This window comes from Vespula vulgaris, chromosome 2 (assembly GCF_905475345.1).
Source record: "Vespula vulgaris chromosome 2, iyVesVulg1.1, whole genome shotgun sequence".
NCBI classification, from domain to species: Eukaryota; Metazoa; Arthropoda; class Insecta; order Hymenoptera; family Vespidae; genus Vespula; species Vespula vulgaris.
This window is the reverse complement of record NC_066587.1, coordinates 12,369,277-12,393,579: the sequence shown is the minus strand read 5'-3', so window position 1 is coordinate 12,393,579 and position 24,303 is coordinate 12,369,277. Positions and strand designations below refer to the sequence as shown.

General features: G+C 38.1%; 2 protein-coding genes across 4 annotated transcripts in view; one reads left to right on the top strand and one right to left on the bottom strand.

The window, feature by feature from the left end:
* Positions 1-24,303, top strand: part of LOC127072710 (inactive histone-lysine N-methyltransferase 2E) — a 397,888-nt gene that overhangs the window by 110,871 nt on the left and 262,714 nt on the right. The gene's annotated exons all lie outside the window — the stretch shown is intronic.
* LOC127072702 (proto-oncogene tyrosine-protein kinase ROS) overlaps positions 1-24,303 on the bottom strand; it is a 369,768-nt gene that overhangs the window by 202,805 nt on the left and 142,660 nt on the right. The window lies entirely within an intron of this gene.

Sequence of the window (24,303 nt, the reverse complement as noted above, 5' to 3'; positions counted from 1 at the left end):
CGAGGATCTATAATGGAGGATTTAACCTGTAATCACAGATTTACTGAGTAAAGAGAGAGAGAGAGAGAGAGAGAGAGAGAGAGAGAGAGAGAGAGAGAGAGAGAGAGAGAGAATGGAGAATAGGGGAGAGAAGAGAAACTGGGACGCGAGAACGTTTAAATTATGCATTCCTCCTAGTAAGACGAATCTTCCGGATGTAGAAGTTCGAGAATCGAATGCAGAAACGACGAGAAGGAAAAGTAGGAGAGTGAGAGAGGGAGGGTAGAATAAAATGAGGGCAAGGGGGTGAAGAATCGTGCTTGCATAACGTAGACGTTGCCATTCCGCGAATCGATAGATCCGGTCGTACACTTGTAGAAACTCAACAGGCTTCGATAGAGTCGTAGTCGCGAATCGGGCCGTTCCCATCGGGACGCAATCGGGCTGCAACGTGCAAGCTCGATTATCGACTGCATACCGTCAACGCGTTTACTTCTCTCTCAATCCCACCTCCACCTCTCTTCTTCCTTCTCCTGATATTCCTTCGCAACATCAACCGAAGCCTCCGTTCTATCGCGCAAATGGAAACGACCGATTTATACAGCTTCTAGGGAAATAAAGTTTCCAACTACGTTTAATTCAAACTCGATGCGTAGCAAACTCTTCGATACTCCTTTAGACTTCTATCGAACGTTGCGCTTCTGATTCTTCTGCTTTTCGAGCGATCGATTGTCTTCATTGAATATGATCGATACTTGTATGTATAAAGAGAAAAAAATAAAAAATAAAAAATTCGTAGCTTTCGTAGATTTCAAAGATCGATTCGTTTTTCTTGTAAGGGGATTGTAATTGGTTTCGTAAATCCTCGTGACATGTATTATAACAATGACAATTTTCATGACAAGTGTATTACTTATCGTTATTCGATTTTTTTTTTTTTTTTTTTTTTAATTAGTAAAGTAAAACTTTATTCGATATATTCTATAAATTTTAAATCCACGGATAATTGTAAAATATGAATCTTACAAAGAACAACGTGAAATTCTTTTATCATCGTTTCCCTTATGTGTACACGCTCGAGTATGCGAATTTATCGTGGTACTTTCGCCATTGGATGGTTCGTTTGATAAACGAAGTTAATTAGAGGCCATGGAGAGTTTGCTAAAAGCATAGGACTGTACGAATTTACAACGGACGAGGAAGGTCTTTCGTCAAAACCGAACACGTATTTTGACGCGTTCGTGCACGAACACATTCTTCTCTACTCACACATTCGTCACGTTTATTTAGTGACCACCGTTAAACCGTATTTCAAGGTTTAATGTATTTAACCTGTGAATAGTCAAACGAACATTGTTCGTCAGGGTTGCGTTATGCGACGCGTTACAAAATAGAATTAGGAGACGGTCGACGCAACTTCTGGGATGGTGTCGTTCGAACACTTTGTATTCGAGGAAAGACAGACAGAGACAGAGAAAGAGAGAGAAAGAAAGAGAGAGAGAGAGAGAGAAGAACTTCGAATCAACCTTCGAACTTAACTTACTATAAAACTTTTGATTATAAATTCACATGTACCTAGACATATTATTTATTTATTCATTGAAAGTTTCTACAACTTGCCAACGAGATGCTTCAATCGTACCAATTTGATTATACATATTAGATGGTACGAATGAAACGAAATCTGATAATAATTTAATAATCTGATGATAGAAATAAAATTAAACTTAAATAAAACTTAAAAAAGAGAAAGAATCTTTCTTTAAATCCCAGATGTATCATTATCTATCCCGATACCTAATCGTACGATATAATCGTACAATACGATGCGATATAATCAAGAGATAGAGAATGATAGCAAACCTCGTTGAAAATAGGAAGGAACGAAAATATTCTCACTCATCTTCAACTGGAGAAGAGAACTCGAGAATATTGTTTGATAGTTGAGCAGAGTCCCGGCTCGTATTCTACGCACGATCGAGTAGCGAAACTCGTTGAAAGCTAGCAACGGCACAGTATTCGTTGTCCCATCGTTCTACGCGTTCGACGTCTCCGGGCCTGTTGTTGACGTTCGGATTATGCCGGTAAACATTGTGTATGCTAATACCGCGGCTTGCCAGTCGATGTTGCGGTAAGCCGTGCGCACCTCGACGCAGCTCGACGCGGTAACGTAATGCGAATAGCGTTTCGAATCGTACCTACGTACGTAGATACGTGGGAGAAGACTAGAGCCCATCCTTGAACATACGTCAACACGTTTACTCGTTCACTTAGCAAGAGCTTATTTACGCTCGACAGCTCGAACGTACGAACGAAGTCTTGAATCGAGAATCAGAAGAATGTTCGTTCGTATCTTAAACAATAGATTCTGATTTCTTTTTCGACACTTGTAACATATGGGATGAGTAATCTAAACGTATATAACATATTTCGGCATTGGATATATATAAAATGTAATTTTATATGTATATATATGTGTGTGGATGTGTAAATTTTATATTAATAATATGTATAATTAATATAAAAAATTATAATAATTATATATATATATATATAAAATGTAATTAAAATCTCTAATGTATCGATTACGTTCTCGATATTTTGTTCTCTATATAAGTATACTTAACGTGATATAAATATTCTTAAAAAATAATGCGATATAATATCCTTAAGAAATAAATCCTAAATCATATATCTTTAAAGCTTAATAATCTAGAATCTTATTAATTTCCTATATATAAGTATCCTTAACGTAATATATATAAATTCTTAAAAAATAATGCGATATAATATCCTTAAGAAATAAATCTCAGATTATACGTGTTTAAAGCTTACTAATCTAGAATCGAATCGTTTGATATACATACTTAATAAGAAATACGATAAGTTTCAATATGATATATGATAATATAATGAGATATGAGATATCTTATAACAAGAGCAAAGTACTTACAAGAGAATATTGCGGATACGTGAGTGTAAGTATTCGACAGATGATGCGTCCCTTACGATGATCCGACAACGAATGCTTATACCTCTCGTAAAATGATTTCTTCGAAGTGAGAGAAAAGTCCCAAATGTTACACAAATACATAATGTCGTTAATGTTATGCTTTACCGTCCTCTGTGCCATACAACAACATTCTTTGTATATATAAATATATACATAAATACACTACAGGAGGTAAGGTCGTTCGTATTGCGTGTCTTCCTGGTTTCTGTATATAGTATACCTTTAATTCTCCCTCTCTCTCTTCTTGCTTTTATCATTTGTATACATCTTATCAAAACAACGTAATAACATCATACCCGACAAATACGCCACACGAAATATTCAAAATCTAATAAATATAAAATTCGATCTAAAAGAACCATCGTTTATCCACTTGAAAATTTCGTTTTCATTTTTTACGTAGACGAACGAGTCCAGAGCAGAAAAAAGAAAAGAAAGAAAAGAAAAGAAAAGAAAAGAAAAGGAAAGAAAAGGAAAAAAGATCCGGTCTAGTTTCTATCTCGATGAACTGTAAGAAGACGTGCGCCGATGTCGAGGTGATCGTAAAGAAATCAGGCGGAAGACACGAGAGAATTTTCGCTAACCTAGGTTGACTATGGCGATGCCATCAGAATCGCGCGAGAATCGACGGTTAAATGGACTCGCATAATTTATCGGTCGATCCGACCGTTGGCGTGCACCGGATGTAGGAAATCCACATATTCGGCTTCGCCTACCTCGACGTGCCCATCGATGCGTGCCATGCTCTCGAGCGTACCTCCCAGCCTCCCCCTCTCACCCCCTCCCCGTACCCTTTCCCCTTCTCTATCGCTATCCCCTTCCACCTCTTCCCATGAAACACATGCGCGCGCGTAAACCTGCCGCTGGCACATGGGAGCTAATGCACCCTCTGTACACACGCGCACATAAAGGGTGTCTCATCGATCTATTTTAATTGTTTTATAAAAAGAAAATTATGTGATACAAGTGTCTTCTCTTTGACGAATTTTCCATAAAAAAGAAAAATTAGATTTAAATTTACGGAGGTAATTCAATGGAACTGTACGAATATCGAATTCGTTTGTAATGCGTATATACCTTTCGGACACCCTATATGTTTTCGTACACAAAGCCACACGCGCCGTATCGGTGAACATTTTCCTCTGGTATGAGTAACAGAGAGAGAAAGAGAGAGAGAGAGGGAGGGAGGGAGAGAGAAGGAGAAAGTGAAACAGAGAAAAAGAGAGAGACAGAGATAGAGGGTAATTCGCGAAATAGCGAGCTCGATTGCAATGACCGGTGGTTTTACTGGAACCAATTGTGTGGCGTATCTACGCGTGCACGTGTACGTGTCGAAGCGGTTATCGATAATCGAAATTACCTCGCATTATAAGGCGCCGCGTCTGGTCAAGCCGATTAACATTTAGTTTCGTTTCGTTTCGTTTCGTTTCGTACGGTTTGATTTCGTCGAATACGTTCTACTACTGTTCACGAAATCAATTTGATGTCATCGTACTTTGATCACGTACCTATACATAATCTTTCAAATAGAAACGACGAGACCGAATAGACTGGATAGTGATGTATCTAACTATAAAAAGTACGAGAAAGAGAAGTGAATTATTTAACTAAAAATAATTAGTCAAGGCTAAACAGGAGAAAATGTCTGGCTCGTAGAAAAAGGTCTGACCCTAGCTAATGGACTTCATTGTACAAGCATGAAGAGAGAAAGAGAGAGAGAGAGAGAATGAAAATGTCCTTTGACTTCTTAATCCTATAATTTTTATTCCGAATATACCTGTACCTATCTATGAAAATGGAGATCTCGTGGACGCCGTAACGTTTTTATTATCATGTATTAAGCGCAAGTGTCTGCCATTAAGAAGATATAATTCTATTTCTTGTTATGTATGCAAGGTACTGTTATGTATCGAAGCTTTTTCCATATCCACATTATTTATTAGAATAGAATCCTCCTATCCTTAGAATAGAATCCATCTGAAATATTCTCAGTCGCTTAACATGTCAATGGACGAATAGGCCAGAGCAACATTTACATTTTCTTTTCAACTGATCTAATAACGAGCAACGTTCGTCCATTAGAATAGAAATTGCAGACACGAGTGCAAGGGGGAAAAAAAAGAAAGAAAAATAGAAGAAAAGAGCAAAAAAAAAATCGTCGCATCAATTAAAAATCCGCCAAACGATTTCTTATCACGTAACGCTCACGCCTGGCACGTTCGTTCTCTTTAAAACGCAATAATCATTAACGTAATCCCACAAATGAGTTTCGTAATATCCATTCCCTAACGCGTTTGCCATCTCGCATAGTAATATAGGTATTCCAAAGAGAATCAGCGAGTGGGTGGAGAATTGATGAGGGATGGGGGTGGTCGACTAATTCGTCTCGTCTCGTTTCCACATTGAACGACGTACTTAATCGCATTACATCTCCTGTGTGCGAAGAAAGAGAGAGACAGTGAGTAGGACTGTGAGAGACAGAGAGACAGAGATAGAGAGATAGAGAGATAGAGAGATAGAGAGAGAGAGAGAGAGAGAGAGAGAGAGAGAGAGAGAGAGAGAGAGAGAGAGAGAGAGAGAGAGAGAGAGAGAGAGCTTAATGTGCATCGAATGACGTACACGGGCTGACGCGTGGCACGTTACACGCGTGTTTTATCATCTTGGTGTGCGCATACATACGTGTCTCTACGTGCCAAAGGGAAGAGACACATAGCTCATCGCACGAGATGGCACGTCGGCGCAAGCAGGCTCGTACAAAACTCCCATTATATCCGGAAGGAGAAAGAGAGAAGGATTACGAATTTGATCGGACGTGGCTTCGAGACGAAAATGATAGTAACTAAAATTTAACGAATCAGAATGGTAACTTTTAATACGTTCTAAGCTTATCTATTCGCTCGAAGTTTATTCAAAATGAATTCTTTTTCATTTTCTTTTCTCTTTATAAAATCCTATCAATCAATCTAACTCTCCTTCTTTTCTCATCCACTTGTCTTTTTTTTTTCTTTTTTGTTCATAAAATACAATTCTTTCTTTCTCTCTCTTTCTTTTCTTTCTAGTATCCTTCTCTCTTTTCATTCTAGCGATCTTCGAAGAATCGCTTTCCTCACGAGTACCTATCGAAGAGGATAGCGAGGACGGTGGTCCTCTAATGGAGACGTTTCGTAGTACGCGAGCTGATTTACAATTCGGGCCGACTTGGCAATAAGTTTCGCCGCGGGTATTACCTGTCAGGTCCGTCGGAATAGGCGATTGCCTCGCCCGGCTACTTTGTCGAGACCGATCGATCGTCGGCCAGTCGTTCGCGTACGTACACATACGTGTATCTATGTGTATGTGTGTGTGTATATATATATATTATGCGCTCACATTTACACGCAAACACATTTACAGACATACATACAGACATACATATATACATACATACATACATACACATATATATCGGCACGCACACGCTTCGATGCTTTTCCAGTTTCCTGCGGGACCGTAGCTACCTGCCGGTGGTCGGGCACGGTCTTGCAACTCGTCTATCCCTATCGACGTCCACCAAACTTATATTATATATCGATGATGCCAAGCAAGGAACTCGGAGATCGACTCCGTTGAACATTTTCCTCGACCAACCGTACTGTCCCACTCCTTCGATTCTCCCTCGCCTCGTCGACTCTGCCTTTGTCGAACTCCCGATCTTACGTTACGAGGATATCTACTTCGATATATTCGGGAACTTCCCTGACTTCGCTTTTCATCGTCTTGCCATTTTTGTCCGACGCTTTGAAGGGTAAACGAATCCCGTCTCGTTCAAAACGACACCATTTCTTTAAGAAAAAAATAAGTAAAATAAAGAAAAAAGTAAAAAATACAAAATAAAGAAGAATGAAGAGATAAAGAAGAAAAAGTTTCAAAAAGACATTTTGACAAATTTCCAACGAGTTCTCGTCGAAATTTATCAGCATCGGTACGAATGAAAACGCGTTACGTAAAAATGGTGTTTGATGGTGCGCCGAGAGTATTGCGGAATGTACGAAGACGAATTTACAAAGCATGAATTAAAATGTTTTGCGGTGTAATCCAACGTATTAAATTCTAATGCGATCGGTTAACGACGGAATAAAGATGATCGAGATATTGTCGTTATATGGTCGTGAGTCATGCATTTTCTATCGAATATTCCGTCGAACATAACGAATGAGTGTTTCTTGTACGCTATGCAAACCGAGTCCAGATGTTTTTGGTGGTCGATATCGTAGACCGAAAACTCCATTCGATATTAACTAAATCTCTAATAAATCACGAATTCCCGTGCGCGTACCAGTGACTGTGGTCGCATGAATTATTATCGAGGATATCCATGAGACTTTCGTTTTACAACCAATTGTCCTCAACGACGCCTGTACGATCGTACGATCGATCGATCGATTCCATAGATCCGCGTGAAAGGGCCCCGACAAATTTTTCATCGAGCCATTTTCCGTTCGTACGTTCGTTCGTTCGCACAAAACCAAAATGGAGCATCGACCAGGCGTGAACTCGAAAATCTATCATTGGCTTTGGTTCTCGTCAACGAATTGCGCGTTTTACGCGTCAACGTGCGGTCGATCGAATCAAAAACAAAAAATATATATATATACAATAGTAAACGATGCTTTCAAATTCGGTTTTCTATCTGTCTTTGAAATAATCTTGTTTGGAGGATTACGATAAATTAAACGAAGAAACGAGACGATAGATCGATCGATCGATTAAACGCCGATAACCGGAGGAAATCGTAGCGACGTGTCGTTCCATCAAGCAATTCGAAGTAATGGATTAAACGATTATACCATGGCACGAAACTACAACGAGCATTCGTACCACGCGACCTCGTATCCTCGAATATCGAACGGGTATTCGTCGTGCGTTTAAACCGCTCGTTGAATTATATCGATGAATCATGCTACATCGTTCGAAGTATATTCAAATAATCGCGTACGACCTGATATAAAAAAGGAACGAGCATGCATTACGCGTGATATGGAATAAACAACGATTATTTAAGTAACGCATGTTTCGTATCACGTCAAATGATAAAAAACGCTGTAGCAAAGAGTGCAGTTCAAACACCAGAGACTATCGCTGCTCTCGCTGTTAGCATATTACACACTTTCCTCCTGAAAACGAAACTCATTAACCGTACCAATGTCGTTAGCAAAGGCAACAAAGTAAAAAGAAAGAAAGAAAAAAGAAAAGAGGAAGAAAAAATAAAAGGAAGCTGAGAAAAAACAAGGAAAAAGGTTAAAGGATTATCTCGAGTACGCTCGAGCTATCTAATCCACGTTTGTACACGTTATTCGATCTCCGATTACAACATTGTAACCGCGAAAGCACGGGGTTTACCTTTTTGGAAATTTTAGTTGATCATGGTCGTGGTCACAAATAATGCGACGGTTAGAACACCGTAAAGGTCTAGTAGCAACGGCAGCAGTCTAGTTACGTTACACGCCCGACTATTAGCATTGCTAGGGAACGTTAGAGAGGGAGAAAGAGAAAGAGAGACGAACAGAGAGAGAGAGAGAGAGAGAGAGAGAGAGAGAGAGAGCAAGCGATATTCGAAACACAACGTTGTAACGTGTCACGTGCACGAAACGCGGCTGAAACTGTGGCTGGTGTGAGTTGGGGTGGCTGGAGAAGGGGTTGAAGGGGGGTATATGTGGGCGGTGGCTTGTCGGCTCTCTGCACTTGACAGCACACACGTGCTGAGTTTTCCCACGTAACGTCAGGTCGCGTGTCCCGGCGCTTAACGTTGCTGCGACGTCGCGGCCGACGTCGCGGCCGACGCAACCAAAGCCAACGTCGACACGACGTTCTCTGTTTTCGTCGTTACAATGTACACCGATTTACCACTACCAATATCATTGTCGTATTACTTCCCATCCTTCTCTTTAGCGATATCTCTCTCTTTCTCTCTTTCTTCTTCCTTGTTTTCTTGCTTGCTATTTGCTTGCTACTTGCTTGCTTGCTTGCTTGCTTGCTTGCTACTTGCTTGCTTGCTACTTGTTTGCTTGCTTGCTTGCTTGCTCACGTTTAATACTCTTCGTGCTAACTTCGTTCCATTTAAACGCTTTCGAGAATCGATTACTATTTGCTCGCGAAAAGACGAAAATTGTTTGACCTTCCTGTTTCACCTGACAAAGTGAGATCAATTAATGTATATCTGATTTCGAGAATGAATTTGAATGCACGATGCGTTATATATTTTTATAAATATATATCTATTATCTTTAAATAGAAACGATGTAAATAATATCTAAATATAAATAATATCTTTCAACAAAGAACGTCTTACTCTGACTGACTCTCTCTGACTCTCTAATGGTTTTGTTATCCTTTTTTTTTTTTCTTTTTATTTCTCTGAAATTACTGTGAAATGTTATAATTTGTAAGGAAGTAAGCGAATGCAAGAATATTTGTGTTGCGAATAACGAGATATGACTCATTTCCTCTCTAAATCCCTAAAGACCCGATTTAGATTAATCCGAAAGCCTTTCGGACAATTTCTGACAGGGTTTCATAAAGGCGGAACGAATGGATTTGTGCGTTATGATCGATGGAATAGAAGATAAGGCTGAGAGAGATGGAAAATAGAGAGAAAGAGAGAGAGAGAGAGAGAGAGAGAAAGGCCCAACGGGAATAGGTGACCGGAAGATGAAAGTGCGCTCAAGTACCTGTCAAAGCCGCCCTTCGCTTGACGCACCCTTGCCTCGATTTCTCGCAGTACCAGAGAAAGATAGAAAGAGAGAAAGATAGAAAGAGAGAGAGAGATAGAGAGAGAGAGAAAGAGAACGAGAGAGAAAGAGAGAGAGAGATAGTAATCCAGCTCGGTGACATTTCAATCTCGTTGTCGAGTAGAACGAGTCCTCCCTCGTATCAATTAGCATCACGCGTATAATTTTATTCCATTATCTCTATAACAATGAGAAGGGTAGAACTTGATCGTAGAAGACGAGAAAGGGAGGAGGTGAAATATCAGCAAACGTGATGAACTCTCGCGGCGAACTGTGCAAATCCATTATACACACACACACAGATATATATATAATAGGTGTTTTTAATTATTTCAAGAGTCTCGACCTTTCGATCCGACCTTGTTCATACAGTGAATTCTAACTTAGGTAAATAATTCCAAATTTGATCGTAATCCACGCTCGAAATATATTTTGATATCGAATATTGGAGAATCTCGAAGAATGTATACAACAACGTTTCGCTTGAAAAAAGAAGAAAAGATAGACATTACACCATATTATACATCATATATCACATTATACATAATATTGTATAGAGCATTATACCTGATCGATAATATCCTAACGAACGCGAGAATTCGCACAAAGGGGTCTTTAAAGCAAGCTTTTCATCGAAGCTCGCGTACTATACTTTTCAGCAAACGGGAAGAGAAAGAAAGCTGACGCTTTAAAGAAATAGAAGGAGAGAAAAGAAAGAAAGAAAAGGAAAGGAAAGAAGGAAAAAAAGAAAAGGAAAAAGAAGAAGAAGAAAAAAAAAGAAGCAAAAAAAAAAAAAGAAAAGAAAAGGAAAGAAAAGAAAAGAAAAGTCGAGATTGACGTAGCGTAGCAAGCGACTGGGTATAAGCCGAGGGCTTTTGAATCCATGCCAAGAATCGGTCTTTTCGTCCTCGACGCGGTGCACGCGCGTCTGGATTAGCGGAATACTCGCGACTACTGCAACCCAGACTAGCAGCGCGAGTCGGGATTTATGATTGAATGTCCGCCCGAGCGCGGAAAAATGGAAAGGAAACGGAAACGAAGGGAGACGGGTAACGCGAGCGAAGTCTCGACGGTGCTCCGATAAAAAGAGATGGCTAACTTTTAGAGACGGTACTTCTGTTCCAAAAAAGAATGAGAGAGAAAGAGAAAGAGAGAAAGAAAGAGAGAGAGAGAGAGAGAGAGAGAGAGAAAGAAAATCTCGTAAAGTTTCGCATCTGGAAGAGCACGTGCGTATACCGTACACCTCTCTTTCTCTTTCTATCGGTATCTCCATCCCTTTCTCTACTTCTAATCCTTCCTCCCTTTCTCTCTTTCTCCTTCTTCCTTCCATTCTCCTACTTCTTACGTTCCTTCTCTTCTCTAGGCTCGGAATAGATTCCCATGCTAGTATCTCGGAGTAGGTTAGTCGACTTTCACCGCTTTTACGATCAGGAATTGAAGTTCCGGAGTTCCGCACTGTCTGAAGTCAAGTGGTCCTGGACGAACGTCTTTATAGGTTTCCTTTTCGTTCTCTTTCTTTCTTGTTTTGTGTTTTTCTTTTCTTTTCTTTTCTTTTTTGCTTCTGTAAGCGATCTCCCTCTCTTTCTCTCTCTCTCTCTCTCTCTCTCTCTCTCTCTCTCTCTCTCTCTCTTTCTCTATGTCTTTCTCTTTTTATTTTTATTTAGTTCCTTCTCTCTTTAACGTATTTACTGCCACTTCGGTTGTTTCTTTTCTCTTGGTAGAACGTAAGTAAGTACATGTACCTTCGTTTCCTCGCTTTCTCGATCTTCACGTTTTTGAACGAAACCTTAGACCAACGGAAAAATACTTAAATAGGTACTACTTACTTACTTGAGTTTCTCTTTCCGTCTTACTGTTTTATTTGTTTATTTACTTATTTATCCGTACTTAGTTATTTTCTCGCAAACTGACGTTCGACGATTTTTCTCCAAAGGTGTTTCATCTTTTTTCTTTAATTTTGCTATTTAATATCCTTGTTGATTAATTCATTGCCACTTGAACGATTTAACCGAATTATAATCGATGATTAAACCAGAGTAATCGCTTTTTATTCGAAACGTTAACGCGAAATTTGATATATAGTCAGGATTGATATCTCAAAGAATCTTCGCTAATAATGTTCCACAAGTTTTGTCTCGAAGTCGAAAGGTGGAAGTAATCATGAAAATTGCAAGTTCCGTTTTTGTACGAGCGCGTGAAACAACGCGCGACGTTTTGTTTCAGCCTTTTCTTACGACCACTGACCGCGACGGAAGGAAAAGTAAAGGTTAATGCGCGCCGACCAAAAGCTTTTACACAAACGAGATGTTCGCTTACACCCGAAGAGGTTTTCTACGTCCGAAGGGATTAAATCGAGTTGTAAATATTTTACCCTTTGTTCCTACTCGCGTATTTCAAAACCCTACGGGACATATTTTTTTTTTATTCATTTTTTTTAGCTACCCGCAAAATTTAACCTCTAACCCTGTTTAGTAAATCACACGTAATCGCGTGAATAAAAGAAAAGAAATTGGATTTTAAAAAGGAAAGTTTCGTAAAGTTGAACATATTTCTTTTTATTTTCTTAATGGATAAGGTTTGAAAAATATTGTTTACCGAAGAATTACTACATCGAAACTAAACTTGGGAATATCCTATTATTTTTTTTTTTTTTATATATTAAAAATCTTTACTTCGACGATACATACATAAAAGAAATTTTGTGATATCGTATTAATTTGTTAAGAAAGAAAGAAAATGAAAGAAAAGTTGTCGAAAATATTCTTTTTGTTTAAACAGTCATAGTCAGGAATAGATTTTTCTCTTAAGAAAGAACGGAAGCATCGAATATATAACCATTCGTAAGATTTTATTTGTTTCCTTGCGAGTCGCCGAAAGAAGAGTGTAATAAGAATACGTTTCTCACACAAAAGGAGACATAGAGAAATCGTCGGAAACGTTCTGAAAATCTACCATACTTTCCGGAACATCCAAAGCTTCATTTTTCTCGCCTAGACATACGTCTCTTTCGAGGGAACTGTTTCGACTTGACCCAAATGTGTCACGAAATATTATAAAAATATCTAGAAGAAAAATGTATCGTTAAGCTGACAAGCTTAACGATAAATAATTTTTAGGTACTTCTACGTTAACTAAGTAGAAGTGGAAAATCAAAAAGCAGGTTATTGAAATCGATCGATTAGATACTTGAGTTCGATCTTTTTCTTTAATTTTTTTCACTTCTTGCATCGTCTCTCTCTCTCTCTCTCTCTCTCTCTCTCTCTTTTCGTTTTTGTCGTTGTCAGTCAAGGAGACTTAAGGAGTATACTCGAGCTTCCTTCGTAGCTTCACCTTATAAATCGACTTGGCGAACGACCATTCTCAAGACCACGTGAACGTTCCAACAACGACGCTTCCAAACCTCCCCATTCGTGGTGCTATCGATGGTCCTCGTTTCCTTCGAGAGGTATATTATATGCTCGCGTAAAGCCCCGAGTAATACGCGGTTGTTACTCGATTTCCTGCCTTGAGTAGCTACCTCTCTTTACTGCTTCGTATTCCTTCGAGCAGAAATAACAATCCTGCGTTATTACATCTTCTCAGAAGGAAACGATCGTACGTACATAACCATCAATTTTATCCATTAATATTACAAAACTTTACTTGTATTACGTCTAACGATTCGACAATCTGACAACAATTCGTTTTATATTGCCAAATGTATCATTATCCGATATATTCAGTATTTTCAGGAATAATCAAATTTGAAAAATGATCTTAAGTTCTTTCTCTTTAAAGAAAATAGAATGACGGTGATAAGGGAAAAGTTTCTAGGAGGAATAGAGGGTTTCAATATCGTGTAGAGTTTACGAGATGGGACGAGATTAAAAGAATAAACGAGAGCGAAAGAAAAAAGGAAAGGGAAGGAAAAGAAACAAGAGACAGAGACAGATAGAAAGAGAGAGAGAGAGAGAGAGAGAGAGAGAGAGAGAGAAATCGTAAAGAGCGTTTGGGTTTTACGCGACTCGTCGGATCAAGCGATATTAACCAAAAATTGAATTCATCCCATTACGGTCACGCTCGAGCGTTCGGACCGTTCGATTGGATTGTTTCAACGGAGTGGCTCCAATTATTGGAGGCATTTCACCGCGAGTACTGCGGCCGGTTATTAACGAGACGGTAGCATCGGCATCGTCGTTGTCATCGCCATTCCATACTGCGGAATGTGTGGATGGCCTATGATACGACCATCTCGGTACCGTAGAAACGATCGTTATCCTGATCCAACCGTGATGAAATCCCATCCTGTCTAGCAGACTCGAAGCAGAGGATAGAACCCGGTCGTCAGAGGTACCTTGCCAGAAGGGGAACCATCGGCACTCGAATTTCGATAATATCCTCCCTCCAAACCTTCCAAGAAGGTTCGTCTGCGATCCATGGATGAATAAACTTATCCGTATTGCTATTATCTCCAATCTCCAATCAACGTGAGGACTCTCATATTTCGTCCGCAAGTTTCTAATATCTATTATATCTATCTATTCCGATTATTTGCATAATGGATATTTGTGGATTGCGATATCAAATTTTAATCATGTTATACGAAATAAAAAAGATGATCTATATCTTATAGTATTCTTATAGATACAATTAAAAGATTAATTCGACGAAATTTCGAATTCGTCGAATTTCGCCGAAGGAATAATCAAAAATTGAATCTAATACGTAACGCGATACAGACGAGTTAATCGGATATAAACTATAACGCAATTCTACTTCTTCAATTGATTTTTCTAAGCTTAAGCGAGAAAACTCTCGACGAAGTAGTTGGTAGGTAATCTTTCTTTGAAAAGCAACTCTTAACTTTAACCCATTAAATCAACTTTCCTAGCTGTCGGTAAGAGGGTGGGGGAAATAATCATTTTCCCGCGAAATCTTGACCGTTTCGCGTTTCAAAAGGGGAATGGTTACTTTTTCTTCTGTTCTTCTTTAGAAAAAAAATATCAATAGCACGGCAACTCGACTAACAACTATTATATTCGAGAAAAGACGTAAACCTCGGTTTATTGCATTTTTAACTATTTCCTTTCTTGGCACCCTGGCAAAGTACGAGAAAGATATCGTAGGTTAATTGTAAATAATAAATCTCGACGAGCCTCGTAAAATACTTACTCGTCCATTAACCGAACTAGGATTTGCACGCGTTCCTTCGATCCTTTAACAGTGCGTTCTCTTTTCAAAGAATCCGTTCAACTTCGGCCCTTTCGCAGACTGTAATTTTCTTATTTCCAAATAGCACCTTGTAACCCTAAACCAAATGGGTCAGTGTCAGTTAATAGAAATGCAGATAATACGTTTCGAATAACCTAAATCTTTATCGATAATAATTATACGTTCGATAAATTTTCTCTTATGGTGTTATGGTCTTATCTTTATCTACCTAATACCATACTTATATATATATATATACGTATATATATATTTTCTTTTTTCTTAAAAACTAAATCAATTGTTAGTCGAAAGGTATTATTTTTTAAATAACACGAAAGTCGTATTTATCGTGCACAAGATCGTATATACGATCTGGAAAATGTTTCGAAGCGTGTAAAAAAGGAAATGTACAAGATCATAAGTAGAAAACACGAAGTTGAGACGTCGCAAGGGATTCGAATACGTAACCAGTGCACGACTTCTCGAGAAATCGTCCGTGAGACTCCAAGGTATATTCTTTTACATACAGTCGTGGTATATTCCTTGCTTTCTCTCTCTCTCTCTCTCTCTCTCTCTCTCTCTGTCCGTCTCTGTCTCTGTCTCTGTCTCTCTCTCTCTCTATTTCGTATATACATACGTATGTAGATACATAGATAGGTACATTCGTGACATACGCAACACTTCGTATTACATCGTAACATAGAGACGCATTTGGTATCAGCGAACCGTTGAAACGGTCCAAGTGCATAATGCTTGTGTACATACTCGCGTTCGTACCATTGTGATACGACAAATGAAAGCCTTCCTCGTTACAAGGGGCTATCTTGTTCGCGTTTATGTCCGTTTGTAATTCCATGGATGATTCGTTATTGCTCCACAACGAATAAATTCAAGTTTTTTTCATCGATCCTTGCTAACTATCCCAAACTTTATAACTCGTTGAAATATTCTATTCGAAAATATATTATTTACGATGAATTTATATTAGTATCTCGTATTAATTACATTCGTTCGTTTATTAAATTAGATATTAATACACGTTGTGTTAAATGATTACTTTTATGTTACATTGAGTGATGCCAAATGTAGCAAAAAAAAAAAAAAGAAAAAGAAATCCTCATAGTAATTATCGATAGTTCTCTCTTTATCTTTATCGACTAATTTTCTATATCGCTTCATTGTTCACGTTTATTAAATCAAATATTAATACACGTTGTGGTTTGTTAAAAAATTACTCTTATGTTACATCGGGTGATAAAATATTTCAAAAAAAAAAAAAGAAAAAAGAAAAAGAAAAAGAAAACCTCATGGTAATTATCGATAGTTCTCTCTTTATCTTTATCGACTAATTTTCTATATCGCTTCATTGTTCACGTTTATTAAATCAAATATTAATACACGTTGTGGTTTGTTAAAAAATTACTCTTATGTTACATCGGGTGATAAAATATTTCAAAAAAAAAAAAGAAAAAAGAAAAAGAAAAAGAAAACCTCATGGTAATTATCGATATTTCTCTCTTTATCTTTATCGACTAGCTTTCTATATCACTTCATTGTTCACGTTTATTAAATCAAATATTAATACACGTTGTGGTTTGTTAAAAAATTACTCTTATGTTACATCTGGTGATATGATGTTTCAAAAAAAAAAAAAAGAAAAGAAAACCTCATGGTAATTATCGATATTTCTTTCTTTATCTTTATCGACTAGCTTTCTATATCACCTTGGCTCTTCCTCGTCGTAGTTCTTGAGAGGTGACATATACCGGAAGTCGAAAAGGCGAAATTACGGAAGAAGTATCTCGTAGAAGCGAAACGCGGCGTTTCTTCGACGATGAGGTACAAATATAAAACGGTCTTTCGGTTGCGTGCATTTCTTGCGGATATAAGAAAGAGGAAGAGGAAGAAGTATAGAGTTCCGAACATCTAGGGGAGGTCTACTCGAATGGCTTCGAATGGAGGAGCACTGCGACATTTCGAATAAACGCTACGATAAGATGGGAATGGTCGAGTAGAAGCACATCGATTCGAGTTATTCGATCGAAAATTTTCCTTTCCAGTCCAGTGAATTTTAAAAAATTATGGTGGAACACCGGCGTGCATTCATTTCATATTGCTCAGAGTTTTAAACGGGATAATATAGACGATAAGTATGTGAACGAAGAACCAATATATATGGAATAAAGTAACGACATATAACACCATATACGATTCTTATAAGATATACGTTTCTACGATATATCAAGTTATCTTACTCCGATCCTTCGTCACATAAAAATAGAAAAATGATTTGAGACTAGATATAAAAAGAAATCATATCCATAGAAAATAATAATTTTTTATATAATAAATATTATACATTGTTTCGTCTGCAAATGAAAATGAAAAAAGAAAATGATCGTGCAAAGTTGCTCATGAATATTGCAATTTTCCTTTGCAAAGATAATCGAGAGGGTAGTTTTCGGGTGGAAGACGCGATTTCGAGAACATTTATGCGCATCCTTCTGTCGTCTATCGACCCCGGCATGTCCTTTTAAGGGCACTTACTTTGCCCATACCATCCTTCCTGAAAATGCGTCAGGTCCTATAGTGGACTCTCCCTTGAATTTCCCTTTCGTCCTTTCGTATCGCCCGGACCATAATGGTTGCACGCTCGGACGTGCCTTCCTTCCTGCTAAAAGGAAGAAGTTGTAGAAAAGGAAGAGCGAGAGAGCCCGATGTGCCGTGAAACGTTATTAAATCAGAAAGGGTCTGGATAGTGGGAAGAAGCATGAGATAGATAGAAAGAAAGAAAGAAAGAAAGAGAGAGAGATAGGTAGAAAGTGGGCGTAAAGCGTGGGTGTGTTCTTCCGAAAGTTAAGAGCCGATCGATATAATAAAAGCCACGTTGATCGGAAGCTTCTATTCTTCTATCGCTAATGTATTTTAGAATCAATTTTCATTTGGTCTCTCTCAATCATTTTTTCACGTAGATATTGTATTATATACAAGAGAAAGGAAAACGTATCGTATGAATAATCGTTCTCGAAAGTTTAATAATTAAATCGATAAAAAAGAAAAGAAAGAAATAAATAAAGAAACAAATAAATAAATCAATAAAGGAAACGAATCACGAGCAAGATTTTTTACTGGTAACGATAATTAAAAAGAAAAGAAAGAAAAAGAAAAATATTTTTAATAGTGATTTTTGATACCGTAAGAGAGAAATCGAAGTAACGTCGAGAATCCATTAGCGTTATTAAAGAGTCTCGATTTCATGTGATCGATTCGGTAACGTCCTCGTTAAAAATCGTATCGTCGTCGTACCAACGATTTTCCCATATCTATCGTTCGCGGAATGATGCACGCGAAGGGACGATTCGAAAAGTTTTTCAACGCGATACTTTTGAAACTCGCATTGACTATGGATGACGACTATATGGAATCACGGATATGGCGAATCGATTTACTAGAGTCTTTTCCCACACTCTCATTCTCTCTCTCTCTCTTTCTTTCTTTCTGGCTTCGACATATTCTCGTACTCTTCTCCTTTTATTTTCCGCGTGAAAAAGTAAGTCACCGTAAGCGAAGCCGATGTAAAGCGACGGAGAAAATCGCGAAGCGAGAAGCTCTTGCGGCCGAGTTCGTCGTCCCGAAATCGCTCCGCAAGCACTTTAACTCTCCTATTCCTTCTCTCTCTCTCTCTCTTTCTTTTCTTTCTTTTTTTTTCTTTTTCTCTTCGATTCTCCGAAACTCTTTAAAACTCCTCGAAGCAAGGTGATTTGCGCAACTTACTCTATAACAGGTAAGTATAGCGACAGCTATAATACGAAGGTTTTAACGCAAACTCCGATCCTACAACTTGTCGAGTTCGAATTTGAAGGTAACAGTTATATGTTGACGACATAAATATATATATATATATATATATATGTGTGTGTGTGTGTGTACCTTACTCGTATATTGAAGTGACGTTTCGTTCGTTTCGACAAGAAAACTTGTCTTCGGATTAACGCGCCATTACGAGTACCTGTACGAGAGTAAATGTAAGAGTAAAAAATAAAAAAAAAGAAACAAGAAAAGAAACGAAAATAAAAGGGAAAAGTAAAAAAATTCAATTTTGACGCGATCGTTAAATCGGTTAAATTGCATTGCTGTTTCAACGAATAAATAATTTTCAATGGTTACAAAGAGAACGTATCGCGGATTTATATTTAAACGTCAATGTATAGTAGTTTGGATAAATTACCACCTACGTTTCTCTAGCATGGTTGATAATTGATACGTTCATTTGTATAGCGTAGGTTAAAACGTAAAGCTTGCGTTTTGTTCGGAGAAAAGTAAGGGTTATATACAACAGTAAATTCGTATTCGTTTTTAGATAGTATACGTTGATAGTAAGGTAGTGAATAAGGCAACGAGCCAACCAACCAACCAACCAACCAACCAACCAACCATCCAACCAACCAGCCAGCCAACCAGCGAGCCAGCCAGTCAGCCAGCCAGCCAGTCGGCTAGCCAGCCACTTTTTGAGGGTAGACTTCTGGAATCGAGTAGAAAAGAGAGAGCGCTTAATCGGCTTTAATTGCAAACATTGCGGCGATTCAGGTAGCGCCGCGCATTTCACGGTTTCGAGGCGTTACGCCGCGTTGGTAACGAGATTCCTTTCTCCTTTTACTCTCCTCACCTCCACCCCTCCCTTTTACCCCACCTTTTTCCTCTTCTTTAACTTTGCAATCCGTCTGGCTCACGTTTTTACCTATCCACCGAAGGATCTCATGTTAATCGATTTTTATCGAAAGCAAGAGAGGAAGAGAGAGAGAGAGAGAGAGAGAGAGAGAGAGAGAGAGAGAGAGAGAGAGAGAGAGAGAGAGAGATGGATCAACTAACAACTCCAACTAAAACATTAACGTCGGTTCAACAATCTTTTTTAAACGATGGAGAAAGAGATTGAAAAAGGAAGGAAAGAAAAAAAAAAAAAGCGTTTTTGATGCATTAGTTTCAGAAAGTTTTCTTCGAACTTTTGTCTCATTCACAACTTTTCTTTTTTTTTTTTCTTCTTTTTTTCTTTCCCTGTATTTTATCTTTTCTCTTTTTTATTTCATTTCTTTTTTTCTTTATTTGTTTGTGCAAAAGGACTGAACGTACAGGAAAGTCCGAAAGAAGAGATGAAATTATAAAATAAAGAAGAAAATTATCTCAGACAAGGGAGAATCGCATTTTAAGAATTCATTTATATTATCATCGTGGTCGGTCGTATTAGCATAAAACTCGATTGATTTGTTAGATTGGATAGTAATATTAGTACTACTAGCGAAGTTGGAGCGAAGGTAGAGATAAAAAGAAAGGGAGGGAAGCGAGGGCGAGGAAGTGTGAAATCGATTGTAATTCGCGGAAGAGCCAGGTAGAGATTCGTGGAAGTAGGTAAAACTTCGAGGTAATGCAAGAGAGAGAGAGAGAGAGAGAAAGAAAAAAGAAAGAGAGAGAGAGAGAGAGAAAAAATCGTTACATCTACGCGAGGTTTTATCGATGTTAAAAGCGAGTTCGTGCTCGAACCGTTGAACGCTCGATTCGCTGGCAAGTACTTACCCTTACAAAATATATACTCCTTCGTAAAATGGCTCTCGGCTATACCAACTGTATTTAACTCTTTATCATAGCGAAAACACAAAAGCGAAGAAGACGATTCATTTTCAAAGTCCTTTTCATAACGATTCCTTCGCGTTACATCTTCGATCGATTCATTCCTTTTTTATATTTTCTAACATTTGACATTCTTTTTCGTTTCTTTTCTTTTCTTTTTTTTTGTTCCTTCTATTTTTAATTTTCTTTCAATATCAAATTCAACGATCGGTATAACTACTCTCATTTCCGTAAGAATCTAACATCGAATTTGTCCACAAACTGATTCGTTCACTTGTCTTCTAAATATCGCGATTGTGTCATCATCTCCTTTCTTTCCTTTACTCTCATCAGACTTTCTGATTATACACAAGTCGTTCGTTGATTCCCATCGAGGAAGTCGCCGAATAATATCGTTCATCGTAAAATCTCGAGGTTCCAATCGTAGCTTCCATTCTTAAGAGAAATTTCTCGTGTTCGTTTCTCCGAGAAAGGAAGCTTCTTTAAAGAGAAAATATACGACGAATCTTTGATATTAAAATCACAGATATATAATAGAATACGATAAAACGAACGTACGTTTTTCTGAAACGTGTGACACGAAGGGAAAGAGACGCGGAAAGAAAAAGAAAAAAAGAAAAAGAGAGAGAGAGAGAAAGAGAGAGAAAGAAGATGAAATAAAAGAAGAAAAAAGAACGGAGGGAAAAAAAACCCTCAAAAAGAAAAAATCGTCATGGTCGTAAATATATTACGAAGGGCTGAATGTCGTTGAGAGAAAAACGAGAAGAGAAGTTTACGGCGTGGCAGAATCCAGAGGAGTACGCTAACTACCTTGACAAGTAGTAATGGCTAGCGCGTCTCAGACATACTCTCCATACATATTCGACGAGGTAAGAAGGGCGAGTAACCTACGCGTAGGGCTTCCATTCCGTAGATAGGTAGGTAGCAAAGGAATGTAGGGAGGTAAGAAGGAATGATAAAAAGAAGGGGAGAAAGAGAAGAAGAGATGAAGGAAGGAAGAAGAAAAAGAAAAAGAAGAAGAACAAGAAGAAGAAGAACAAGAAGAAGAAGAAGAAGAAGAAGAAGAAGAAGAAGAGGAAGAAAACGGCGGGCATTCCGACTTTCCCCTCCTGGGGGAAATCACATGTTCCTGGTTTTATGAGTACTCCCACCTTAGCGTCGACCCACGGGAGAGAGTCTCCGTATCTCGTCCCTTTAACTGCCATAGCCGAGCCCTCTCACCCTTTTCCTCCTTTCCTCTTTTTATTCTTCTTCTTTTTTTCTTCTTTCGCCTCTTTTCCTCCCCATTTTGCTTCCACTCTTCTTCCTTCCCCTTCTCTCCGACTTTTCTGGACCCTCGTCGTCTCTTTGCTGTCCATGTGTTCTTCTCTCTTTCTCTCTCGTTCTCTTTTTCTCTCTTACGTTTTTCTTCCGGACGTTCACCGTCATCTTCCCTTGGGAGATCCCACCAATGCCCTATCCTTTTGTCTTCTTGGATTATACCGGCGATATGCTTCGATGTTTAAGACAATACCAACGTGTATCTTCTCTCTTTCTCTTTCTCTATTCTTTTCTTCTCTCCTTTTTCCCTTTTCCTCTCCTTTCTTCGACAATTGCAAAAGTACGGACAAGAAGGAACATAGGAAACCACACGAGAATCCAGACGCTACCCAGACGTTCTAACCCTTACTACTCTTTAAGGACTACTAAGAACACGTCTACGTTTACCCCTTTCGACTTACGTACCAGCGAGATTTTCTATCGGGAGATAAAGTAAAGAGATAGAATGTAAAAAGGGATTATCGTTCGTCACGATTTTCTTACGCGAACGAACTGTAAACGTTTTCTGTTAAACCTCGACGAATTTCTTATTTCTTCTTTTCTCATTAATTTCACGAATTAATCGATACTGTTTTAATCGTTCAATTAAAGAAAAAAAAAAGAAGAAGAAGAAAAACAAAGAAGAAAGAGAGTAAGTAAATATTCCGAAAATGTATTTCTTAAATCACGCAAAATTTATTCGCAGACAAGAAGTCAATGACTGCCGGCAACTGTATTAGTCACGCATAATGATATTTTTAGATCGACGATTAGTCAGACACTTACTTGGTGCCTGTTTAATACTGAAACGAAAATGAAAAGAAAAATATAAGATATAAGCTATGATATATATATCGTTTCGATCGTATCGAAACGTCGACAGTTAAAACACCAACTATTTCTGATATTTATCTAACTCTAGATTGGGAGCTTTGCTTTTCCATGTACATATGTATAATGTATATACGTACATACTTCGAGACAATGTTTTAGCTTTTCTAAACGTCAGACTCGTGGCCTTTAACCTTACTATTTTTCCACATTCAATCCTTTTCCGACTCGCTCCATTTCCTCGCTATTATCGCGCTTCCTCTTATGTATCTTTCTTCCTTTCTCTCTTTCTCTCACTCTCACTCTCTCACTCTCTCTCTCTCTCTCTTTTTCTCTATCTTTATCTCCTCCTTTCTTCTCTCAACAAATATATGATGCGTCTCGGTACTTGGAAACTTTTCGATACTTTCGATGTCTTTGACTATAGCTCTCGTCACAAGACGGAAAATTTTCATCCAGGTCGATTATTTATAGTCGAGTAGTCTTTTCAATCTTTCTCTCTATCTCTCTATCTCTTTCTCTCTCTCGAAAAAAGAAAAATGTTTCCATCAAAAGTTGTAACAAAATCGTGGAATTATAATTTCTAATAATATTCATATTCAAGATGATAATCAAACGAATTTCATTAACGACATATCTCTCAAGAAAAAGAGAGAAAAAGAAAGAAATTTCATTTTATTTATCTCATGAAAGTATCGTTGATTATCTGCTTTCTAAAAATAACGTTATTTATTTTTTTCTCCACGTTTTTATCATATAGCCGGGAGTTTCATTTTCTTGCATTCGTTCTAGTTCTAGTTTTACGAGAACAAAATCGATTCTCTAGATTGTAACATTGATATTTTTCGTTCGTTACACCAAAAAAAAAAAAAAAAAGAGAGAAAGAAAAAGAAAGAGAGAGAGAGAGATGAGAAAAAACGATATACCGAGTATCTCGAGTAATCAAGAATCCACGACAAAGCTCTTTTCACGATTGTATGTACACCACTAAATTCGATCGTAAAATCGACACAACATTCGACCCATTTAGAAAATTTCTCTTGCATCGTTTAATGTTCCGTAAAACGTCCAACGAATTTCAATTCCTTACGAAACGTATATGAGACTAATAAAAACATTCGACGTGTGACTTTTCCCATGGCCAACGAAGAGGCAGCAACACGTTATTCCTTTCAGATTCCATAGCTATTCTCAAGGTCTTATGGGTCTAACCTAAGCCATAATAAAGCGTGTCTATGAGTATGTCTATAATAAGAGGTGGGATCGAAACTCGTATCTTTCGAGATGCATCGCGTGCCTTATAGAAGGATTTGCATACGTTATATGCGCGTAAGTATTTGTATATACATATACATATGTATATATATGATTATCTGTGAGTATAGCACATTCGAAGGACGTAGCATCAGCCTAACCTTATGCGTTAGCATATAAGCTTCGCTCTGCGTTTCCAACGCATTATACGTGCACACGAAGACGTTTTACATGCGTTGCTCCTCCCTCCCTCCCTCCCACTCACCCTCCCACTCTCTCTCTCTCTCTCTTTCGAAGAAATCTTTACACGTACATACATGCATACATACACATACGCACGACACACTT